At 38.8% G+C, this 24,219-nt stretch overlaps 1 protein-coding gene across 33 annotated transcripts in view; it reads left to right on the plus strand.

Annotated features, from left to right (window-relative positions):
* FHIT (fragile histidine triad diadenosine triphosphatase) overlaps positions 1-24,219 on the plus strand; it is a 1,561,686-nt gene that overhangs the window by 589,860 nt on the left and 947,607 nt on the right. Inside the window, exon 1 of one of the 33 annotated variants that reach the window (XM_069560470.1) lies at positions 18,935-19,177. The exons of the other annotated variants lie outside the window; for them this stretch is intronic. The gene's annotated coding sequence lies outside the window, so the exon portion shown is untranslated. Of the gene's footprint in view, positions 1-18,934; positions 19,178-24,219 lie in introns of those variants that run through there. 33 annotated transcript variants of the gene reach the window in all.

The following is a 24,219-nucleotide window of genomic DNA, read 5'->3' on the forward strand; positions in this document are numbered from 1 at the left end:
CAATCCTGGGCTTTCTGTGGATAACTGATTCCGTGTGTGCAACTTGAAACAGGAAGGGCAGGATAAGGGTCTGCAAACTGTTCAACTCTAGATTAGATGGTATTTTGGAGACCTTCTTTCAGGAAAATCTGTCAGTTACATGGCCAATCAAATTGCAAGACTGATACTTTCTAATTTTGCCTTCCACCAAATGATTATATGTAATTCATCTTGCGATTTGGCAATAAAGATTTCTTTTACTTTCCTGCTAGATAGATTGGCTTCATTCAGTTGCTAGATGAAAATAGGATTGTGTTGCAAAACATATAAATGATTTGGCAAATATGATTTTTTAATTTGTTTTTTCACTGGAGGAAAATTGCTTTACAGTATTGTGTTGGTTCCTCCCATACAACAATGCGAATCAGCCATAAGCAAATATGATTTTATATGCCAAAAAATATACATTAGCAGGTTTTATGATCAGTGTCCTTGAAGGGAAATATGATGAATTTGCATCTGATTTAGATCTTTAAATAGCTTGACAACAGCAGAAAAGGCAAAAGCAAGCCTTAGACAGTTTTATTGTTCAGATGGTATTAATGGGTTCTTGAGAGACTTGTGATAGTGACATCTTTTAGTAATTTCCTGTGCTTGAAGGGTATAGATAGGAATTTACAGGAGATGGTCATGATCCATGTCTCCAAAGCGTGTCAAAGAGAGGTTGTAGATCTTTTATTCTCATGTCTGGCTTGTATGTAATGGCAGATAGCGGCCACCGTAAGTTGTTGGGTAACTCACTTTGATTACATTCTTTAACCAAAGAATTTGGTGACACATTAGATGTTTCTGCCTGTCTTGAGTCCTCCATCCTGTCTATTATGGTAGACTGTAAGCTCCATAATGAAACTATTTCTAACTGGTTCTCCTCTATACCCTAGCCTGGTAGCACTCCCCCCAAAAATGTAGAGCAAATAAGTAACAAAAAATGAACCTAGTGGTTATCTTAGCTATCCATTCATCTACCTGTCTATCCAGCCATCCATCCATCCATCGTCCCATCCATCTCTCAAAATTGCTGTTTTGTCTAGGTTTTTGCTGACACAAAGTCTCACCCTTTGTTTCCATTTACATTCTCCACAGCTGAGGGATTGTCAAATATGCATAGTAAGAATAAACACGGTCAATATACCTTGTAAAAGTCAACTTGAGGTGAAGCTATGATTTACTAATGCACAGTCATTGACACACTTAAGAAAAGAAATGATACCACTTTGGCCAGGTAGATAGATGAGCCATTTCAAAATATCTCAGCAGAAGTTTGTGAAAGGGCCCATCTGAAGTGCCTAATCTACTTCTCCCTGATCCCCATCCTTACCTGCTATTCACATTTGCTTTTCTTAAATGTGTTTGATTTGTAACAAGTTGGGAGCCACATTCTCTTTTCTGCGGTGATCTTTGAAGAATGACGTACTTAACTGCAGCCTGTTTAGATTGTTTATCTGTATTTAAAGCCCAAGCCAGGTATTGTGTTTTACCTTTAAGATAAAATCAATAAAGAGTTGAAAAGAAGCAGAGTAATCCTTGAACATTCCTAAACAATTGTCTTCCTTTACTTCTAAGAAGGAACACTGCTTAATCTTACTTATTTGAAACTGCTTTCTCAGGGTTCATTTAGCTGTGAGCTTACCTTTATTCAAACACGTAGAAGCTAAAAATGGTACAAAGAAAGTTTATTCTAATCCAGACACATTTGGAAGGCAGTGTCATTACTAAATGTTGTTGGTCTTGATAAGCTCTTTGATAAGCTGAGATCAGATTTTATCACAGAGATAGATGCAGTTCATTGGTAAAAAGTGTAACCTGCTGCTTATACTCCCTTGGTATCAGTGGGAGATTTGTTCCAGAACACCCCGTTCAGATACCGAAAACCATGAGTGCTCAAGTCCCCTATCAAAAATGGGATAGTATTTGCATATAACTTCCACAATCCTCTCATATATTAAATCGTCTCTAGATTATTATGAGGTTCCCAGGTGGCTCAGTGGTGTAAGAATCTGCCTGCCAATGCTGGAGACATGAATTAATTCCCTGGGTTGGGAAGATCCCCTGGAGGAGAAAATGACAACCCACTCCAATATTTTTGCCTGAAGAATCCCATGGACGGAGGAGCCTGGTGGGCTACAGTCCATGGGGTCCGAAAGAGTGTGACGCAACTGAGTCACTGAGCGGGCCCGCACTAGATTACTTATAATCCCTAATACAGGGTAAATTCTATGTAAACTGTTGTAAATACAATGTAAATACTATGTAAATAGTTGCTGATGTGCAGCAAATTCAGATTTTGCTCTTTGGAATTTATGGAATTTTTGAAAAATATTTTCAATCTGTGTTTGGTTGAATCCTCAGATGCAGATATAGAGGGTTTATTGTATAGGGGTACAACCAATACACAATACATAAATACATAATTATTACTACCTTCGGGAAAGGGCTAACTATGGTGATGCTGCTGGAAGCTGGTGAGTTAGAGAAACTAAATTTTATGTAATATCTAAATCTCATTGTCAAACTTATCCTACCCAGTTGATTTTCAGAGTTTTTGAAAAGAAAAATTATGGAGTAATTTGAGCTTCCCTTCTCCCTTTATTGGGCTTCCTCCATTCCTGAGGCAGAGACATTGACTGTCAATCAGATATTCAAGAATATGGGGAAAGGAGTGAGGAAAGGAAGCCTGGGGAATTCATTGAGAAGTATTATCCATCATTCATGTGCACTGTATAGCAGTGGGTGGTCAGGGAAAGAGGATCATTTGTAATATTCAGGTGATGGAGATGGTAGTGAGGAAAGATATTAAAGCATTTTAGTTTTCAAAGGCAGTGGTTGTAGAGAATTAAAGGATTTCTGCGTAGCTGCAATGAAGTGTCTGGTGCCAGTCTTGACCTTCTTTCATGAAGAGCTATAAAATTAGATTAAATATATGAGGCAACTATTTCTAGGAGTTGACTATCAGGCAATGCAGGACTTTGAAAGAAGTTAATACTTGAAGTAGGCCTTGGTTTTCTGCCTGAGGGTCCATATACCAGAAACTAAGTTTTATTCTTTACTTATCAATCAGTTAAAAAAAAAAAAAGAATGCAATCAATTTGGAAGAACTATAGTCTCCCATGCACTAAACCCTGAAATTTATTCCAGCTGGATTCAGGCAATACATGTGTAAAATTAATCATTAGAAAGCTAGAAAGGAAATGAATGGTCATCCCAATGACAGTGAGAGAGGCAAAAAGAAAAGATCACAAAAGAAAAGCACCGTGGATTTGACTCCATTAAAAGTAAACTTCTGTTTGTCAAAAAATCAAAACCGAAACAGAGATACACATGTGCAGTAAATATGAGATATGAGTGCCTAAAGATCTTAAGAGGCCAAGAGTTCATACTGATTGGTAACAATGCATGATTCCAATAGTTAAATGGGAGGTCCAGCATCTAGCCTTTTCCTTCCTAAAGCCTTTGTTTTTAAACCTTTCCTGCTCAATGGAAGAACTCAATTGCCCAAGGTCTCTTCTTGTTTGCTATTTCATCACTCCTACTTCTGAGCCTCAGTGGGACCTGGCCTTACATTCCATTGCATGGCCTGCCTGGGGCCCTCTGTCTCTTACACGCACTCCTTAGTGATGTTTCTATGAGCTCTAAAAATTGGGGGTTCCCCAGCAATATTGTTCTGTGGTATTTGTTATTAGGTATCTGTGTTTCCTACTCATTTTTTATTGGAGATGTGGTAGTTTAATTTCTAGAAAGAAAATGTGACATATTTCCCTTTCTGACTTTCTCCCTTCTCTGAAAAATTGGATGCTTGAAGTGTGTGTGTATGAGTTCAGGGTACAGGCTTGAGGGGAGTAATAAAGGAAGTAATAGTGAGGAGGTCTGCCCCAGCATTACCTCATTTTCTGATCTGTGGGAAGCAGAAAAATTAGTGTGATGACCTGAGGGAGCTGATGACCAGGTGAGCCTATGTTCTGAGCCACGTTTTAGTAAATCACATTGAGCAAGATTTTACCTGTTTCTCTTGTGTTCATTTGCAGGGGTGTGCACTTAATGGGTAGGTCTGCTCCACTGTACAGCCCCAAAGAAAATATACATAAGCATTCATTCATTCATTTATTCATCCATAGGGCAAACCCACTATGTTCAAGATACTCCATTTTCATATAGTCAACTACTTAGAAGAAAGAGATCGATTTTTCATAAACTATGAACCATCTAAATTTAGTCAGGATGAAATGGACATCCTGAGTAACCATTTAAAAAATTGAGATAATACTTAAAATTCTCCCCACAAAGAATTCTCTAGGAACACATCGTTTCACTGGAGAAGTCCACCAAATGTTTTGAGAAGAATTAATATCAATTTTACATCATCTCGGAAAATAGAAAAAGTAGGAACAGTTCCTAAAAGACCACAAAAAGATGTTTCAGTCCAATATCTCTTGTGAACTTTAACACAGAAATACTCAGGAAAATATTAGCAAATGAAGTCCAACAATGTGTAAAAAGAATTATGTACCATGACCAAGTGGTATTTAACACTGGTATTCAAGGATGGTTGAGCACTTTAAAATGAATGACTGTAATCTACCATATCGATAAGCTAAAGAAAAAAAATGACATGATCATATCTATTAACTCAGAACAAGCATTTGACAAAACCCAACATTCACTTCAAATAAAAATTGTTGGCAATTTAGGAATAGAGGTGAATTACGTCAACTTGATAAAGAGAATCCAAGACTGGGAACATGGCTAGGATGTTCACTCTCATTACTTCTGTTCTATATGGTACTGGAGGTTCTAGCCACTGTAGTACAGCATGGAAAGGAGGAAGCATTCAGATTGGAAAGGAATGCATAAAACTAGCTGTATTTTCACATGAAAGAATTTCCGACCTAGAAAATCTCTAGGAATCTGCAATGAAAACAAAAACTCACAGAACTGACAAGTGGGTTCAGCAATTAATCCAAAATTAATTTTATTTCCATATGCTAGCAGTAAACATGCAGAAACCAAAAATTTAAACACAATACCATTTACAATAGTTCCAAAGGAAATGAAATATTATATACACACTTAACAAAATTCACTCAGGATTTGTTTTCGCTGAAAATTACAAAATGCTGGTAAAAGAAATCCAAGAAGAACTTCCAATATATGTTGGAACTCTCAACATAGTACAGATATAAGTTCTCCCCAGATTAATCCAAGGTTTAATGCAATTCCTAAAAAAATTCCTACCAGCTTATTCTAAAATTTATATGTGAAGATACAGGCCCTATAATAGCTAAAACAATCATGTGAAAGTGAAAGTCGTTTAGTCATGTCTGACTCTTTGTGACCCCATAGATTATACAGTCCATGGAATTTTCCAGGCCAGAGTACTGGAGTGGGTAGCCTTTCCCTTTTCTACGGGATCTTCCCAACCCAGGGACCAAACCCAGGTCTCCCGCATTGCAGGCAGGTTCTTTACCAACTGAACCATGAGGAAAGCCCAAGAATACTGAAGTGGGTAGCCTATCCCTTCTCCAGGGGATCTTCCCAACCCAGGAATCCAGTGAGGGTCTCATGCATTGCAGGCAGATTCTTTACCAACTGAGCTATATCATGGCATAGAATAATAAAGTAGGAGGAATCACTCTATCCAATATTAAAGCTACCTGTAAACAGTGGAAACAGTGTCGGACTTTATTTTGGGGGGCTCCAAAATCACTGCAGATGGTCACTGCAGCCTTGAAATTAAAAGACACTTACTCCTTGGAAGGAAAGTTATGACCAACCTAGATAGCATATTAAAAAGCAGAGACATTACTTTGCCAACAAAGGTCCATCTAGTCAAGGCTATGGTTTTTCCAGTAGTCATGTGTGGATGTGAGAGTTTGACTGTAAAGAAAGCTGAGCGCCGAAGAATCGATGCTTTTGAACTGTGGTGTTGAAGAAGACTCTTGAGAGTCCCTTGGACTGCAAGGAGATCCAACCAGTCCATTCTAAAGGAGATCAGTCCTGGGTGTTTTTTGGAAGGAATGATGCTAAAGCGGAAACTCCAATACTTTGGCCACCTGATGTGAAGGGTTGACTCATTGGAAAAGACTCTGATGCTGGGAGGGATTGGGGGCAGGAGGAGAAGGGGACGACAGAGGATGAAGTGGCTGGATGGCATCACGGACTCAATGGACGTGAGTCTGAGTGGACTCCAGGAGTTGGTGATGGACATGGAGGCCTGGCGTGTTGCGATTCATGGGGTCACAAAGAGTCGGACACGACTGAGCAACTGAACTGAACTGACTGATATAACCATAGTAATGAAGCCAATAAGATATTGGTAGAGGACAGAATGGAACACAATGGAGGATCCAGAAATAGATCGTCACACACGCTCAAATGATTTTTGGCAAAGGTGCAAAGGCAGCTCAATGGAGGAAACCCAGGGTTTTAAAAAAGAAATGATGTTGGATCATTAGACATCCATTGGCAAAAAACAAAAACATTGATCTAAATTTATACCTTATACAGAAACTAACTCAGATGGATTACAGACTGAAATGTACAGGGTAAAATTACAAAAAAAGTAGACATATATACATAAGAGATGTAAGTCTAGGTCTTGGGATCTCAATCTAGGCATAGAATTCATAGACTTCACACCAAAAGCATAAATCTATAAAAGGAACAATAGATAGATTGGACCTCAAAAAAACTAAAACTTTTTCTCTGTGAAAGCCATGTGAAGAGAATAAAAAGACAGTCTCTAAGCTGGAAGAAATATTTGCACACCACATATTCCACAAAGGACTAGTATCTAGAATATGTAAAGAACTCCTAAAACTCAAAAATAAAAAGCAAGCAATTAATTAGAAAATGGGCAACAGTCATTTCACTGAGGAAGATGTACAGATGGAAAATTAGCCCACTACAAGATATTCCACGTCACTAGCCATCAGAGAAATACAAATTAAAACCATAATGAGCTATCGCTTCACATCTGTCAGAATAGCTAAAATAAAAAATAATGACAACACCAAATATTGGTGAGGATGCAGAGAAACTATTCACTCATACATTGTTAGCAGGGATGTGAACTGACACAGCCACTCTGGGAAACAATCTGGCAGTTTCCTATAAAACTAAACATACAACTACCATATGACCCAGCAATCGCACTCTTGAGCATTGGTTTCAGAGAAATGAAAATTCATGTTCACATAAAAACTTGTTACATAAATGTTCATAACAGCTTCATTCATAATAGCCAAAATCTGGAAGTAACCCAGCTGTTTCTAACAGATGAGTGGTTAAATAAACTGTGATACCCATGGAATTCTACTCAGCAATCAAAATGAATGAAGTACTGATACAGTCAACAACTTGGGTGATTCTCCAGAGAGTTGTGTTGAGTGAAAAAACCATTCCCAATAAATTATGTATTTTATTTTTAGGGTTTCTTTGCTTTTCAATTTTTAAAAATTGAAGTGTAGCTGATTTATAGTTGTGTTTCTGATAGATAACAGGTGTTTCAGATATGTATATACATTCATACATATGTGTATACATGTATATACATATACATATATACATTTTCCAATATAGGTTATTATAAGATATTCATAGGTATATACGTATGTACATTCATAATATGTATATACATGTATATACACATGTACATTCAGTTCAGTTCAGTTCAGTCACTCAGTCGTGTCCGACTCTTTGCGACCCCATGACTCGCAGCACGCCAGGCCTCCATGTCCATCACCAACTCCCGGAGTTCACTCAGACTCACATCCATCGAGTCTGTGATGCCATCCAGCCATCTCATCCTCTGTTGTCCCCTTCTCCTCCTGCCCCCAATCCCTCCCAGCATCAGAGTCTTTCCCAATGAGTCAACTCTTCTCATGAGGTGGCCAAAGTACTGGAGTTTCAGCTTTAGCATCATTCCTTCCAAAGAAATCCCAGGGCTGATCTCCTTCAGAGTGGACTGGTTGGATTTTCTTGCAGTCCAAGGGACTCTCAGGAGTCTTCTCCAACACCACAGTTCAAAAGCATCAATTCTTCGGCACTCACCCTTCTTCACAGTCCAACTCTCACATCCATACATGACCACAGGAAAAACCATAGCCTTGACTAGACGGATATGTGTTGGCAAAGTAATGTCTCTGCTTTTTAATATACTATCTAGGTTGGTCATAACTTTCCTTCCAAGGAGTAAGCGTCTTTTAATTTCATGGCTACAATCACCATCTGCAGTGATTTTGGAGCCCCAAAAAACGAAGTCTGACACTGTTTCCACTGTTTCCCCATCGATTTCCCATGAAGTGATGGGACCGGATGCCATGATCTTTATTTTCTGAATGTTGAGCTTTAAGCCAACTTTTTCACTCTCCTCTTTCACTTTCATCAAGAGGCTTTTTAGTTCCTCTTCACTTTCTGCCATAAGGGTGGTGTCATCTGCATATCTGAGGTTATTGATATTTCTCTCGGCAATCTTGATTCCAGCTTGTGTTTCTTCCAGCCCAGCGTTTCTCATGATGTACTCTGCATATAGTTAAATAAGCAGGGTGACCATATACAGCCTTGACGTACTCCTTTTCCTATTTGGAACCTATCTGTTGTTCCATGTCCAATTCTAACTGTTGCTCCCTGACCTGCATACAGATTTCTCAAGAGGCAGGTCAGGTGGTCTGGTATTCCCATCTCTTGAAGAATTTTCCACAGTTTATTGTGATCCACACAGTCAAAAGCTTTGGCATAGTCAATAAAGCAGAAATAGATGTTTTTCTGGAACTCTCTTGCTTTCTCCATGATCCAGCAGATGTTGGCAGTTTGATCCTGGTTCCTCTGCCTTTTCTAAAACCAGCTTGAACATCAGGGAGTTCATGGTTCACATATTGCTGAAGCCTGGCTTGGAGAATTTTGAGCATTACTTTACTAGCATGTGAGATGAGTGCAATTGTGCTGTTGTTTTAGCATTCTTTGGCATTGCCTTTCTTTGGAATTGGAATGAAAACTGACCTTTTCCAGTCCTGTGGCCACTGCTGAGTTTTCCAAATTTGCTGGCATATTGCGTGCAGCACTTTCACAGCATCATCTTTCAGGACTGGAAACAGCTCAACTGGAATTCCATCACCTCTACTAGCTTTGTTCGTAGTGATGCTTTCTAAGGCCCACTTGACTTCACATTCCAGGATGTCTGGCTCTAGGTGAGTGATCACACCATCATGATTATCTGGGTCGTGAAGCTCTTTTTTGTACAGTTCTTCTGTGTATTCTTGCCACCTCTTCTTAATATCTTCTGCTTCTGTTAGGTACATACCATTTCTGTCCTTTATCGAGCCCATCTTTGCATGAAATGTTCCCTTGGTATCTCTGATTTTCTTGGAGAGATCTCTAGTCTTTCCCATTGTGTTCTTTTCCTCTATTTCTTTGTATTCATCGCTGAAGAAGGCTTTCTTATGTACATATGTACAGCACCAGGCTCCACTGTCCCTCATACATATGTATATACATGTATATACATATACATATACATGTACATTCTTTTTCATTTATAGGTTATTACTAGATATTAAATATAGTTACCTGTTTCATACAGTAGGGCCTTTTTGTTTATCTGTTTTTATATATAGTACTTTGTATCTGCTAATTCCAAATTCCTAATTTATCCCTCCCTCGTTTCCCCTTTAGTAATCGTAATTTCGTTTTCTATGTCTGTGAGTCTGTTCCTGTTTTGTAAATAAGTCCATTTGAATCATATTTTAGATTCCACATAAATTATATACCTTATGATTCCATTTAAGTGACATGTTTAAATTGCAAAGTTTTAGAAATGGAGGACAAGCTAGGGATTGCCAGGGCTTGGAGAAGACTCTTGAGAGTCCCTTGGACTGCAAGGAGATCCAACCATTCCATTCTAAAGGAGATCAGACCTGGGTGTTTTTTGGAAGGACTGATGCTAAAGCTGAAACTCCAGTACTTTGGCCACCTCATGCAAAGAGTTGACTCATTGGAAAGGACTCTGATGCTGGGAGGGATTGGGGGCAGGAGGAGAAGGGGATGACAGAGGATGAGATGGCTGGATGGCATCACTGATTCGATGGATGTGAGTCTGAGTGAACTCCGGGAGTTGGTGATGGACAGGGAGGCCTGGCGTGCTGCGATTCATTGGGTTGCAAAGAGTTGGACAGGACTGAGTGACTGAACTGACCTGAACTGAGGGATGGAGCTGAGGGAGGGGAAGCGAAAGGTGCGTGAGGTCATAAAAGCACAGGATGAAGGATCCTTGTGTGGTGTTAGATCTGCTCAGTATCTTGACTGTGGTAGATTCTAAAAACCTACACAGGTCATAAAATTGTTTTGAACTTGATACATATACAGACACACACAATGAGATGAGTATAAGTAAAACTGGGATTTGGAGAATTCTAAATAAGATTGGTGTATTGTATTAATGTCAGTATCCTGGTAGTGCTATTATACTGTGGTTTTGAAAAGTATTACCGCTGGAGGAAACTGGATAAAATATACACAGGATATGATTTATTTTTTTACAGTTGCATATGAATCTGCAATTATCTCAATCATTTTCCATTAAAATTATGTCTATAAAACTCTTAAATATATATAAGAATGCATATAATTTTGAGCACTTACTATATGTCAGGTACTGTTCTAATCACTTTATGTCATTATCAACTTCATTTTGTCCCCAAGAAGCAATATTATTCCCACTTTCCAGGAAACAAAGACACAGATTAAGCAACTAGTCCAAAGTCACAAGCCTAGTCAGTGGCAGAATATGGATTAGAACCCAAGAATTTTTGGTTCCAGCGTCTGCAACCCTAATAAGTTATTTTCTCTCTTTACCTAGAGATTAGTTTTAGTTGAGGTCATGAGGAAGGCCTTTATGGAGAAAATGACACTTTGGGCTTCGTTAGAGGGCCAATTATGGCCTATGTATTGTATAAATTGTGCTGTAAGCTTCAGAAATTTAATACGTATTTGTTGACTTAATAAGTGACTTACCTTCTTTAAGGCACTAGTTGATTCCATCAATTACTGATTATCTGCCAGGAGCCCAGGGTTTGCAGAAATGAGAAAACACAGGACCCACGCAGTCAGCTCATGTTTCCTTCTCGACTGCGGTCAGTGTTTCCGAAGGGGATCTGTTGGCATTGTAGGCAGTTCTGTTCTATGCTGTGTGGAAATAACACACTGTGGAACTTTTAGCAACATTTAGAATGTCCTCCAGATATCAGTATTGCCCTCAATTAGAGGGACATTGAAACATCACCCCCCAACCACCGCCACCCACCACAGACACCATTCCCTAGTTCCCCCATAAGGATCCTGGTGGAGAACCAATATACTTAAATCTCTGGTTATCAAAGTTCAAAGAATTCGTACAACAGAACTGCAGGATTCACATGAGGTTCATTCCATCTTCCCCCTTGGCATGGCTCCATGCATGTGATAGAAATAGATCTTCCTTGCCTTCACAGTGGCTCTGTTTCAATCTGGTCTAAAGTGTTCATCTTGCTTGTTCTTTTTGATGGACATAAAGAAGTTTCCCCTTTTAGAGAAAAGCTGCTGAGCACACACCATATAGCACACCCCAAACCAAGCTCTTTCAGTCTCAGTAGAAGAAAAACATCTGAAAGGGAAACATATTAATGGATTATTTTCGTAAACATGAAAAACATCTCTTGGAAGGGCAATTTTCTCTTGTTGACTGGCAGAAAAACAGCAGCGTTAATTATGTTGCCTTGTTAAATCTGAAAGAATGTGGTGAACGCTGGGAACTTTTCTAATTGCCTTTGTGGAAAGGCGTCTGAGGGACCAGAAGTCATCTCTGTCAGAGGAATGCTGAGACAGCTGTGTATCCCTTCAGAGGCACTGGTCTGAATGTGCTCAGGGGAATATTGGTGAGCTTGAGTCCATGGACTTTGGGGCAAAACTCATGGGTAAGTGAGGGTGGCAAAAGGCAGAATTTCTACTTCAGATTCTGAACACTGGCTGTTTCTTTCCTTTTCCTATGAAGAGAAGGAAAGGGGATATATTTGGACAGAGTGCCTGGGCTTCCCAGATGGTGCTAGCGGTAAAGAATCCACCTGCCGATACAGGAGACACAAGAGATAAGTTTCGATCCCTGGATCGGGGAGATCCCCTGGAGGAGGGCATGGCAACCCACTCCAGTATTCTTGCCTGGAGTATTCCCATAGACAGAGGACCCTGGAGGGCTACAAGTCCATAGTATCATAAAGAGTCAGACATGACTTGAGGTGACTTAGCATGCATGCACACAGTTACCTGCAGTCATTTGAGTGCTGATGTTTCCACACTTGTCTTTGCCTATAGTGGCAGATAAGCTTTCCAGCCATCAAAATGGGAAGAACGAATCTTGCCCCCAGTAGTACAGTTCTTTCAAAAGAGCCCAGGCAAAGTGTGAGATTTAAATAGAAAAACAAAAACCAAATGATGACTTGCATAAAAAATGGAAACATTGCTTTCCCATAAATCTAGCTCTAGGGTAGAAGTTTGGGAGAGAAGAATACCTTGGAATGTAGAAGAATGCCACTCAAGGTAAAAACAGGAGTTCAGAGGCCCAGCTTTTGTATGCTGTTTGAATTTCAGATAAGATAAAACCAGCAGCTCTGCTAAGTTGCAGTGCAAAGGCTTACATGGCTTCTTGAGAAAAGCAATTTATTTTAGGTTATAGCACAGCAGCTATCATTTAAACTGCTAGCGATTGTAATTGAACCCAGAACCAACCGTCTCTGTGAACACAGGGTGCCGTAATGTTACCCAGGCTTTTCTGAATAATGTGGATGCCAGGCCTTCAAGACAGATGGGCATGGTAGCCCCAACATCGAATCACTAATATCTTGCCAGCCTTCCCACAACCAGCCTATTTAAAAAAACATTCTGGGAAATGTACCTAGCTAGGTATTAAAATATGTACTTGCCATACATTTTGGGGATATTAATATGAAACACCCAGGAGGCAGCAATGTTGAGAAAATTAGAGAAGATCAGTTTTCATCTTCATTTAAGATCGTGATGGGGCCTGTAGGGTGAGGGGAGAGGGGTTGTGTACAGGGACAATCCAGTATGGAGAGAAGGGTCCCTTTTGATCCTGGAGAATCTTCTATTTGATAATGAAGAGGATGTGCTTACCCTCCAAACCTCAGAATGTCATCCTGTCGTTAAGTCTGAATGAACGCTCAGTTGTTCTGTTGGAAAAAAAAAAAAAAAAAAAAAACGTTGTGTCTCATCTCCATGCACTGCCTTTGCTCCCTTCTTGTAAATAAATCCAGTTATACAAACCTCACTATTTCTCCCGAGTTGGCCAGACACTCAGAAGCAACAATTTCATCCAGGTTCAATTATTTATTTTTGTTTTCAGTAAAAGAAAGAGCTTGACATGGTGCACTTGCTCCTTTTATGACTTTCTTTTTTGCTTTACTTTTATGAAAGCAACAACCAGCACATAGTTTATAAATCAAATAGTTCAGAAACTCTTATAATGAAAATGGACAGTTCCTAATGCTACCCTTTCTTTTCTTATTGCACTACCTAAATGCAAGTGAAAGTGTTAGTCACTCAGTTGTGTCTGACTCTTTGCAACCCTGTGGACTCTACCCCACCAGGCTCCTCTGTCCATGGGATTCTCCAGGCAAAATTACTGGAGTGGGTAGCCATTCCCTTCTCCAAGGGATCTTCCTGACCCAGGGATCACACCCAGGGTCTCCTGCATTGCAGGCAGATTCTTGACCACTCAGCACCCTCTGTAATCCCTCTCTGCTTTTATCTCCATATTTCTAATTAATCTTTTATCAGTTTCACATGCTATATACTGATTTTCTTCTAAGAAAGGAAATTTATCTTATTTATCAACTTTTCACATTTTCCCACTAATAACAGGACATTATTTGCAACTTCCGTTGCTCTTCCAACTTTTAAAAACTTTTAATTTTTAAAATTTATGTATTTAATTGAAGTATAGTTGATATACCATATTATGTGTTACAGGTGTGCAGTGTAGTGATTCATGACTTTTTAAGGTTATACTCCATTTATGCAGGAGGATGTGAGTGCTCAGTCTTGTCCCACTCTTTGTGACGCCACGGACTGCAGCCTGCCGGGCACCTCTGTCCATGGAATTTTCCAGGCAAGAATACTGGTGTGGGTGGGCATACGTACTCTAGAAGATCTAACTGACCCAGGAATGGAACCTGCGTCTCTTCTGTCCCCTGCATTGGCAGGCAGATTCTTTACCACTAAGCCACTTGGGAAGTCCCCTTCTCTTAAGGTTATTAAATGTTCGATATATTGCCTTATTATACAATATATCCTTGTATTAATAGCTTATTTGATACCAAATAGTTTGTACCTCTTATTTCCTATAACCACTGTTTGTTCTCTGTATCTGTCTCTTCATTTTTGTTATATTCACTATATTTTATTTTTTATATTCCACATGTAAGTGATATCATACAGTATTTCTCTTTCTCTGTATGACTTGTTGCACCTACCACAATACCCTTCAAGTCCCTCCATACTGTAAAAGGCAAAACTTTCATTGTTATGGCCGAGTAGTATCCCATTGTGTGTGTGCGTGTGTCTCACATCTTCTTTATCCATTCGTCTGTTGATGCACACTTAGACTGCTTCCATATCTTTGGTCTTGACACTTCAAGGTCATATTTAAATGGTCTGTCCGTCTAGTCAGCATCTTTACCTTCTCACTGTAGATGAGGTATGAGTGCTCATATCCCTTTCTTCACTGTTCTTTTCCCTCTTTCACGTTCAGTTCTCATTCAACTATACCATTACTTTTGCATTATCAGATTTAATTTACTTTTGCTTTGTCACCAGAGTGGTCTTTCTTTGTGATTTTTCCAAAATTGAATGTAATGAAAAGGATTTGCATCATTAGGACTTGGCTAAATTATTTTCTACCGACTCATGTGGTTTCTATGATTTCAGTGCCACAACTCCTGTGATACAGCAAGGAGCCTGTGTCTTGAGTCAGGTTCAAATGGATTCTTTTTCTTTGTTGTTTTGTCAAAATCATGCCATCTTCTAGTGTGTGTAATGTATCTTTTAAGCCTTTCTTATAAGCTTACCTGTGCTTGATATTACTGGAATTTCTGATGTTCTCTTGCCTTTCCTGAGTGCATGCCTCTATCATATCTTCAGGTTTTCCAAAACTTGTGCCGTGCTGAGTCACTTCAGTCGTGTCCGACTCTATGCAACACTATGGACCGTAGCCAGACTCCTCTGTCCATGGAATTCTCCAGAGAAGAATGCTGGAGTGGGTTGCCATTTCCTTCTCCAGGAGATCTTCCTGACCCAGGGACTGAAGGCATGTCTCCTGCATTGGCAGGTGGTTTCTTTACCACTAGCACCAACAGGGAAGCCACCTCATATTCTGACTTTCTATTCTGTGTGTCTCCCTCTCTCTCATTAGATCTCCATTTCTCTCATTTAGATGGGCTGTTTTCTAGATCTTCAGTACTGTCTGTTAGCATCCAACACTGCTACCGCTGGTTCTGCTCTTATTCTGATCCTTCCCTTTCTATAGGCTACCTTTTCTGGGAGGAGTGGGGGTATTTTTAGGAGGCTATTAGGCATTTCTCTTTAACCTCAGTTTTCTAACACTTTGCAATTCATTCTCCTTGACACTGACTAGATTCCTGCATTTTGCAGATACATGCCTCCCGTTAGCTCAGGGAAATTTTCTGTAATTTCTTGCCTTCCCATTTTGTTTTTCTCATTCTGAAACTTCTATTAGTCCACATCTAGATCTCATGGATTGATCATCTATATATCTTATTTTTTTTCTCACATATTGTACATTTAATACATATTCTAGAAGATTTCTCTAAGTTTGAGAATAGACAGTTCATTAGACAGTTCAATAGACAGCTCATTAAGCTGTCTATTGAATTTTTTTGCTTAGGTAATCATGGGTCATTGGGTAAAGAATCTGCCTGCAATTCAAGAGATATAGGAGACATGGTTTTGATCCCTGAGTTGGAAAGATCCCCAGGAGGAGGAAAATGGCGACCTATTCCCGTATTCTTGCCTGAAAAATCCCATGGATGGAAGAGCTTTGTGGGCTACATTCCAAAGGTTCGCAAAGAGTTACACAACTGAGCAACTAAGCACAAGCACCTAATTCCTGAGGGATCCTTCTTACTATCTGATTATTCCTTTTAAATAGAACTTTGGTTTTATTTTAGTTACCAAATCTCCTCAAGTGATTCTTGAGGATATTAAAAAGATTTTATTTATTTATTCTATTATTTTTTTAAAAAATATATTAACTGATTTCATTACTTTTAAAAATATTTATTTTAAAATACTTATTTTATTATTAAAAAATTATTTATCTAGGCTATGCTGGATCTTAGTTGTCACAGTGGGTTTTCCTTTGTGTCACGTGGGATCTTTCCTTGTGGCCGGCAAGGACTTTAGTTTTTGGCATACAAGCTCTGGAGCACGCAGTCTCAGTAGCTGTAGCCCTGGGGTTTAGTTGCTCCACCTCACGTAGGATCTTGGTTCACTGACCGGGAATGAATCCTAGTTGGGTTCTTAACCACTGGACCACCAGGCAAGTCCCTGATTTTCTTTTGTAAGTTTGTATCTTTTTTCCCTAAATTGTCGTATTTCCATGGTGTCATGTTTTCCGCTATTTTGCTTGCTCCTTTTATTTTCTATGCTGGCCTTTCTTGGCATGTTAGATTTCTGGTGATCTGTAGTTATATAGAAAAGAATAAGGTAATATAAGGGCTGTTTGCAAACCCTCAGAAGGTGGATGGGTCTTGTAAATGGCATGCTTAAAGGGTCAAAGTTTAGAGTGTGCGCATGGGAATAGGGTGGGGAGGATCTTGGCTTGCCAGAGTGAGGTTTTAACACCCATGATAATGGTCTAACTTCTCTCCAGACAAATTTTTACTGCCTTAAACCTAGTGGTGGCTTTAGGTCAACCCACCTAGAGAGCCAGGAGGGTGGGAATTCTATGTTATGTATACTGACTTGTAATTTGTAACCCTCTTTTAGAAGATTTTCCACTCTCTGGTTTACTCACTATTTCTGAGAATTGAGTTTTTCTGGGGTAGTGTTAGGCGGTACGCTCTCTCCTTTGCTGAAACCCCTTTTTTTAGGTTGTGGTTTCCTTTGCTGTGGCTTCTAAGTCAACAGACTTCTATTGAAATCACTCACCTTCTAACGGTTTCTTCCCATTCTCTCTGTGGTTATGGGTTAACACTTCTGTGCTCTTTCTGTATCATTTAGAAATGACTTTGGGTGAGAAAGGAGGTAAAATGGGTTTTCTTAGTCCACCAGTGTGAACCAGAGCACATTCTTTTAAAAAAAGTGATTTTTCGTAAGCCGCATCCTCCAGCTTTTCATTTTATTTTCAATAGTTTGTTAATCTGATGCTTGATCAGCAGTCACAGAAAGTTGCACAAAAATATCACTTATTAAATGGAGCCCATAGAACATATATTTATGGGGAAAAAAGTGTTCTGCTATTTTCTCTATGTCTCTTAACTGATCTTGCAAGGAGTTTTGTTTTGTTAGGCTTTAGTGACTTCAGAAAGGCTATTAACTTGCTTAAAAGTTGTATTTTATTTTATTTACTAAAGAAAACATAATTGGATGTCTTCAATAAAAATGTTTCCCTTCTTACTCAGTAGAAAAATGGGCAAAGACCTCAAGAGTAGATGTTCCAAATGAGAAACACAATTTGTAAAAAATATATGATGCTGTTCAATGACAGATTCAAATTAAAATAGGGTAAGATTAACAAAGATTTTTAAATATGATAATTATTGGGAAAGCACGATAAGATGAATACTTTTATATACCTTTGGTACAAACAAAAAAAATTTGGTACCAACTTTCAGGTACTTTAAAATGTTTATAATACTTAACCTACTGATTCCCCACTGTAGGAATTAAAATTAGGAAAATAATCAAGGATTAAGATGGAGGTTTATTTTTCAAAATGCTCATTATAACATTATGTATAATAGCAAAACCTTAAATGATGTAACATACAGAAAAAAAAAGTAAAATTTGGCACATCTATACCATGGAATACAGTCCATACATTAGAAGGATGTTTACAAATAGCTGTTACTCAACTATTTAAATGCTTAGATGTAATTTAGGTGAAAAGGAAATCTAGAAATGACATACATATTAAGGTATCAACCATTTGAAAAGAAAAAAAAAAAAACCCAAGAAGGAACTATGCTGAAATTTTAACTGTGGTTGTCTTTTGTTGGTAGAATAGTGTGATATATTTTCTTTCTCTACTCATTAATGTTTTGTCATATTTTCCAGGTCTTTTATGCTGAATATGCTTGGGTTTGAGAGGAGAAAAAGGAAAAACACTTTAAATCATGCATGTCTGAAAGTAAACCTTTTAAAAATGTCACCGAATGACCCATATGGCTTTTCCATGTGAACTCTTTACCTTTTTCTATCACAGAATCAGGAGTGGATTGTATAACGCAGTGTATGAAGTGTTTTCCATTATTGAAACTATCTCTCAGATGTATCTGGAAAAGCTAGCTGGTGTATTATGTTAGGTTTGCTGCTTTTCTGTTTCTCTATCTCACAAAGTCTGATTTATGTCAACATTAGCTACAGAAATATTCAGATTCTCTAGAAAGGGGAAACACAGTTGTATCTTTGACTGGAATTGGAGAGGAGGTGATAAACAGTAGACTGTGAGGCCGACCCTCAGTTTTAGTCACTTGGTGACTGTTCTGAGTTTTCTCTTGTGAGAAATGAGAGCATTGCATTGGATGGTCTCAAAGGTCCTTATAATTCTTTTGCTATGAGTTTGCAAATATCTTACCCTGGTATAGAGCAGATGAAACTAAAATACAGAAATGACTCAGTGAGAAGCATGCGTTCTACTGGTATGTTACTTTGCTATTTTCTGTGCTTTAAAAAGAGCACTTTGGCTTTGTGAAGTAATAGATTTACACGTCCATTTGCAAAAACAGAGACACTAATAAGCCCAATGTGAAAGGCACAATTGCCGAGATTTCTATCTGTATTTTGGGTCTTGGAGGGACATCCTTTGCTCTCAGAAGCTTAGTACGGACTGGGGTATTTTTACCTACAGAATACAAAGGTAAGGTGGACAGATGATTTGTTTTGGTGCATTTGTTTCCCCTTCTCAATAATATGTATAGTCAGTGGAATTTTGTGTAAAAACAGAAACCTTTTTGGGACCGGTGCTAGTGCTTTGTTCAGGGAAAGCCTCGTGGGCCATGTGGGCTTTTGCCGTTTCTGTATATTGCTACTCTTCCTCTAGTCCTCGTTATTAATAAAAAAAATCCAAAATAGAAACTGTTATAGTAGTTTTTTTTCAGATTATGAAAGGAATACCTGCCATTTTTGTAAAATTAAAACTCAAAAATCCGACACCACAGGAGAAGTTTTTTGAAAAATAAATATGATTTAGCATTCCACCACACAGTAATTACCTTAACTAATATGTGAAGGTATTTTCTCTCAGACTGTCTGCTTCACTTGTGCACACATACACAACATTCAAAATCAATATATCCAGTAACACTCTTTTGTAACATTATCTTACAGTGTGCCATGTCCATAGAATTTTACATCATCATCTGCATTTCCAGCATAGTATTGCCCTGTAGGGTGAAATGCTTAAATTTACGTACATCATTAAATTGCTTAAATTTATTTAAATCATTCCCCTTGATGCATTTTTAGTCTGCTTCCAACTTCTTAGAAGCAACACTGCAATGCGGAACCTTGTATCTGTCTGTGTGCAACCTGGTTCAATTGTTTCTCAAGCAGAATTTCATGGAGATGGAATTTTGGTGTCGGAATGTAGATACATGTTTATGTGCTATCATGGGTGGGCATGTAGGATATATGAACAGGCACCCGCGGTGCTGAACCATCCTCCTTGAAGGCTGTTCCTACTGATGCTTCTGCCTCCATCACCGCAGCTTTATTCCACTGCCCTCTGCTCTCCACGCAGTGTTCCCTCAGATGTTTTCAGTAGAAGAGAAGGCCAGCAAATCCCCCTGGGAGGGGACTCTGGGTTTCATGCAAGTGTGACCTCAGTCAAGCAGGCCCGGGTCTGTTATGCTCTTAGCAGGAGTGCAAGCTCTGCCCTTACTTAGTATTTCATCTTCCTCTTTAGCCCTAGGGAAATTTTTGCTGAACTGGAAAAACAGTAGGAGTGTTTCGCCTTTACTCCTTCACCGAATAGCAGGTGTCCAGGTTCTGATTGCCTGTTACACGTTAAGTGGCCCCACTCCTGTTTTTCGTGCGTGCGGTTGGTGTTTTGAACGTATTCAATGCTCTGTGTTTGTTATCTTTACTCGAGACTCCTACCCTCCCCCAATCACTATATTCGTTACCCTCAGCCTTTCAACCTGAGGCTGTAGACCAGGGTGAAAAAAATACCAACACACAATTGCTCTTAAGCTCAGAAAATTGATTTTCTCGAGTTTAAGCGGGCATCATGAGTTGTTAACCCTGTTAGAAAAATACAAGTTGGATTTATGATTCCCTTACACAGGTAATTGGGCTCTAATTTTAAATTCTGAGACAATTGATTTACACTATATTGCATTATAACATAGCGAAAGTGCAACTAAGTTCAGGTGATGTATGAATTTGAGCCTCCAATGATGTTATAAATTATTTTTGGTTCTTTAACAAATGATGCCTAGGTTGACATCAACCTGTCATTGTTTCCTCCGTCTCCCCCTACTCTGTAATTTTCTCCTCTTTCTTCTCATTTCAGTTTTTTTTTTTCTTTCTAACCTTGCAAGTCTCAGGAATGACCTACTTCAGAAACCCAAAACCTGCATAGTAGGACATTAAAAGACAAATCTGTGCCTCATCCCTACTCACAAACTCATTAACATTTCATTTCAACCCACAACTTATTTCTAGTGGGTCACTATTTTTTTTTAAATCTTTATTGAATTTGTTACAATATTACTTGTGTTTTATGTTCTGGTCTTTTGACCATGAGGCATGTAGAATCTTAGCTCCCCAACTAGGGATTGAACCCACACCCCTGTGCATTGAAAGGGCAGAGCCCTAACCACTGGACTGCCAGGAAGGTCCCTCTGATACGTCACCGTTGTTGCATTGCTTATGATATTTGCTACAAGCCACTAGTTATATAAGTTACTTTCTTGGTGTAAGACAGTTTCTCCAGGAGATTTCTTTTGGAATATCAATACTTGTCCTTTCCATGAGATCCTGCTGTTGGTGCTTTCAATAGGCTAGCTTTATCCTTTTCTTTCCCCCCACTTTGTGATAATTTCCCCATTGTATTCATTTTTAGCTGGTTGCATTTTATATATTTCTGCAAACATATCAAGTTGTTTATAGAAAAAGGGTTGAGTATAAATAAATAGCACATGCTGCTGGAGTCAATTTCTGGAAGACTTGAGTTATCCAGAAATCAGAGGTAGTTAATTGGAATCTATATCTCAAACTTTGCCTTCCTTTGGCAAATCCTTGTTGTTTTGAATAGGGGACTAATTTAAATGATGCTTTGAGCATTTGTCAGAGAGATTAAGAAGTAGAAGGAAAGGGCAAAGGAAAAAGCATGGTCATGGAAAGAACCCTTGACTAGGGTGAGAGAATCATCATTCTTCTAGGAGGCTGTAGACAGATCACTTCTGGTTTCTCTCACTTCCCTCTGCAAAATGATTTCCTCAGTGTTAAGGCCCTTCCTAATTTAAGGAGTCTATATTTAAAGTTTCTAACTTTGGAGAAAATTCTAGCCCCTGATTCATTATTGCTCTTTGTGTTGCTTTTAATTCTCATCCTTCCTAAAAACAAATTAAATTACCTGCTGCAGAGTATCAATATTAAAACACTCAGCTCAATTGGATGGTGACCCTGAAAGAAATATTTTTTGCCTTGTTCTGCAGAAAGTAAAGATACTGGACTCTTTCACATGCCTTTCCATGGGTATGGGGGCGGGGGGTTGTTTTCCTGAGTGTTCATGGTTAAAGGGATATTTCTATGGAGGACCACGTAGGATTATGAAAGAAAGATATGAGGTGGCAGAGGAAAACTGCTGGGAAAATCAGTGTTGCATTAAAATGAAGAGCTCCTGCTGCACCCAGGACCACTTCGTGAGCATGTGCAATTCTGAGCTATTTAAAACATAAACCAGAGCATCATAATTGCTGTATGATAACATTGCAGTTTTTGCTACTTGAGCTTTGGGTTACTTAGAAAGAATATTTTCCTTTTTGGTAAGTTGTTTGGAGCAATACAGGGCAGAAAGTGTTCTGATTTAAATCAAGGCCAAGTGAAGCGAGTGAAACAGTTATCTTATGTGTTTTTCCCCCATCTTTACTCTCTAGCTTTCATTACTCTGAGTAATTAAGTAATTTCACCCCTCCTCCTTCTCAGATCATTGGTGAGATGATTCTCAGATCATTTTTCCTTTCAAAAATCTGAATACTTTTTGTGATTTCACATTTGCTGACTCCCTCTAGGTTAAAGAAATTTCCTCTTCTAAAACATAATCAAATTCTACTTTTTATAAGATCCTCTTAGAGAATCTTTTAAAATGTACTTTTTGGCTCATTAATCTAGTTGTTGTAGATCTTTGAGTATATACAGAAGAAAAAACTCTTAAAAGGGATTGAGTCTGGAAGTACCTTATTTTTTATTGTGAATAGATCTAAAATTTATTTTTTCAGCCCAAGATAAAGGATGATGGTTAGACATCTGACTTAACTGTGTATTAGAGAATCATTATTTTTAAACTTAGGCAGTTTACAGAATAATTTCAGATGGACATGGACAAACTAGATTTAATATCTCATTTTCACTTTGTGATTTATATATATATATATGTGTGTGTGTGTGTGTATATATATATATATAATTTTTTACATTGTTTTCCCACATTATTTCACATCTTACGATATAAGAACTAGGACTTCGCTAGACTTTTCTGGTAATTGCATATTCTGTTAGCTGCAAATACTGTTAAGTAGCTTTGTAGAATATAACTCTGAGCTGATTGTTTAAAAAAATATTTAAAAATCATTTTATTAAAAATTTTATCCAAATTTGAAAAAGCTCTTTCTGACCATCTGGGCTTTTGTAAACGCTGAAAAATGTAAAGAAAGTGAAGTCTCTCAGTCGTGTCAGACCCTCCGACCCCATGGATTGTAGCCTACTGGGGGTCCTCCGCCCATGGGATTTTCCAGGCAAGAGTACTGGAATGGGTTGCCATTTCCTCCTCCAGAGGATCTTTCCAACCTAGGGATCAAACCCAGGTCTCCCTCATTGCTGGCAGACGCTTTACCATCTGAGCCACCAGGGAAGACCTGGGCACTCACTATCAGGGATGTCACTGTCAGCTAGTAATTTGAGAGTAATTTAATGTATAAGGAATATTTTGCAATGTTAGTTTAAGTCTGCATATTTCAAATAGATTTTATTTTTTCTAATCTGAGAATGTATGAAATGGAAAATTCTCAAGGTATGCTTTTGGTTATAAAGTCTTTTATAATGATGGTGATCACCAAACGAGCAGTGATCAGTGAGAGCTGATGATTACTATTGAATTAGGGAGTGCTAGGAGAAGGCAATGGCACCCTACTCCAGTACTCTTGCCTGGAAAATCCCATGGACAGAGGAGCCTGGTAGGCTGCAGTCCATGGGGGCGCTAAGAGTAGGACAAGACTGAGCAACTTCACTTTCACTTTTCACTTTCATGCATTGGAGAAGGAAATGGCAACCCCCTCCAGTGTTCTTGCCTGGAGAATCCCAGGGACGAGGGAGCCTGGTGGGCTGCCGTCTATGGGGTCGCACAGAGTCGGACACGACTGAAGCGACTTAGCAGCAGCAGCAGCAGGGCTCTTATATCACCCTTAACTAGTTGGAATTGTTACTATGTATATGATATAAAATATCATATACACACATGTATGTATGGGCAGGTAGGGAACTGGCTGTTACAATGGGTTTCTTCTTGTCTCAGTTTCCACTGAGGCAGCTGTTAAATAGCTATTGAAAGACCAACTGTTCCATATGTAGACTGTCATGAGCCTGCCCCATGGCTTTTGAATATATGAGTCAAGAGGAGATTAGAGACAAAGTTTCTTTGGAGAGACCTGTGGTCATGCAATAAGTTGTCATCACCTT

Source organism: Ovis canadensis, chromosome 19, assembly GCF_042477335.2.
Source record: "Ovis canadensis isolate MfBH-ARS-UI-01 breed Bighorn chromosome 19, ARS-UI_OviCan_v2, whole genome shotgun sequence".
Taxonomy (NCBI): Eukaryota; Metazoa; Chordata; class Mammalia; order Artiodactyla; family Bovidae; genus Ovis; species Ovis canadensis.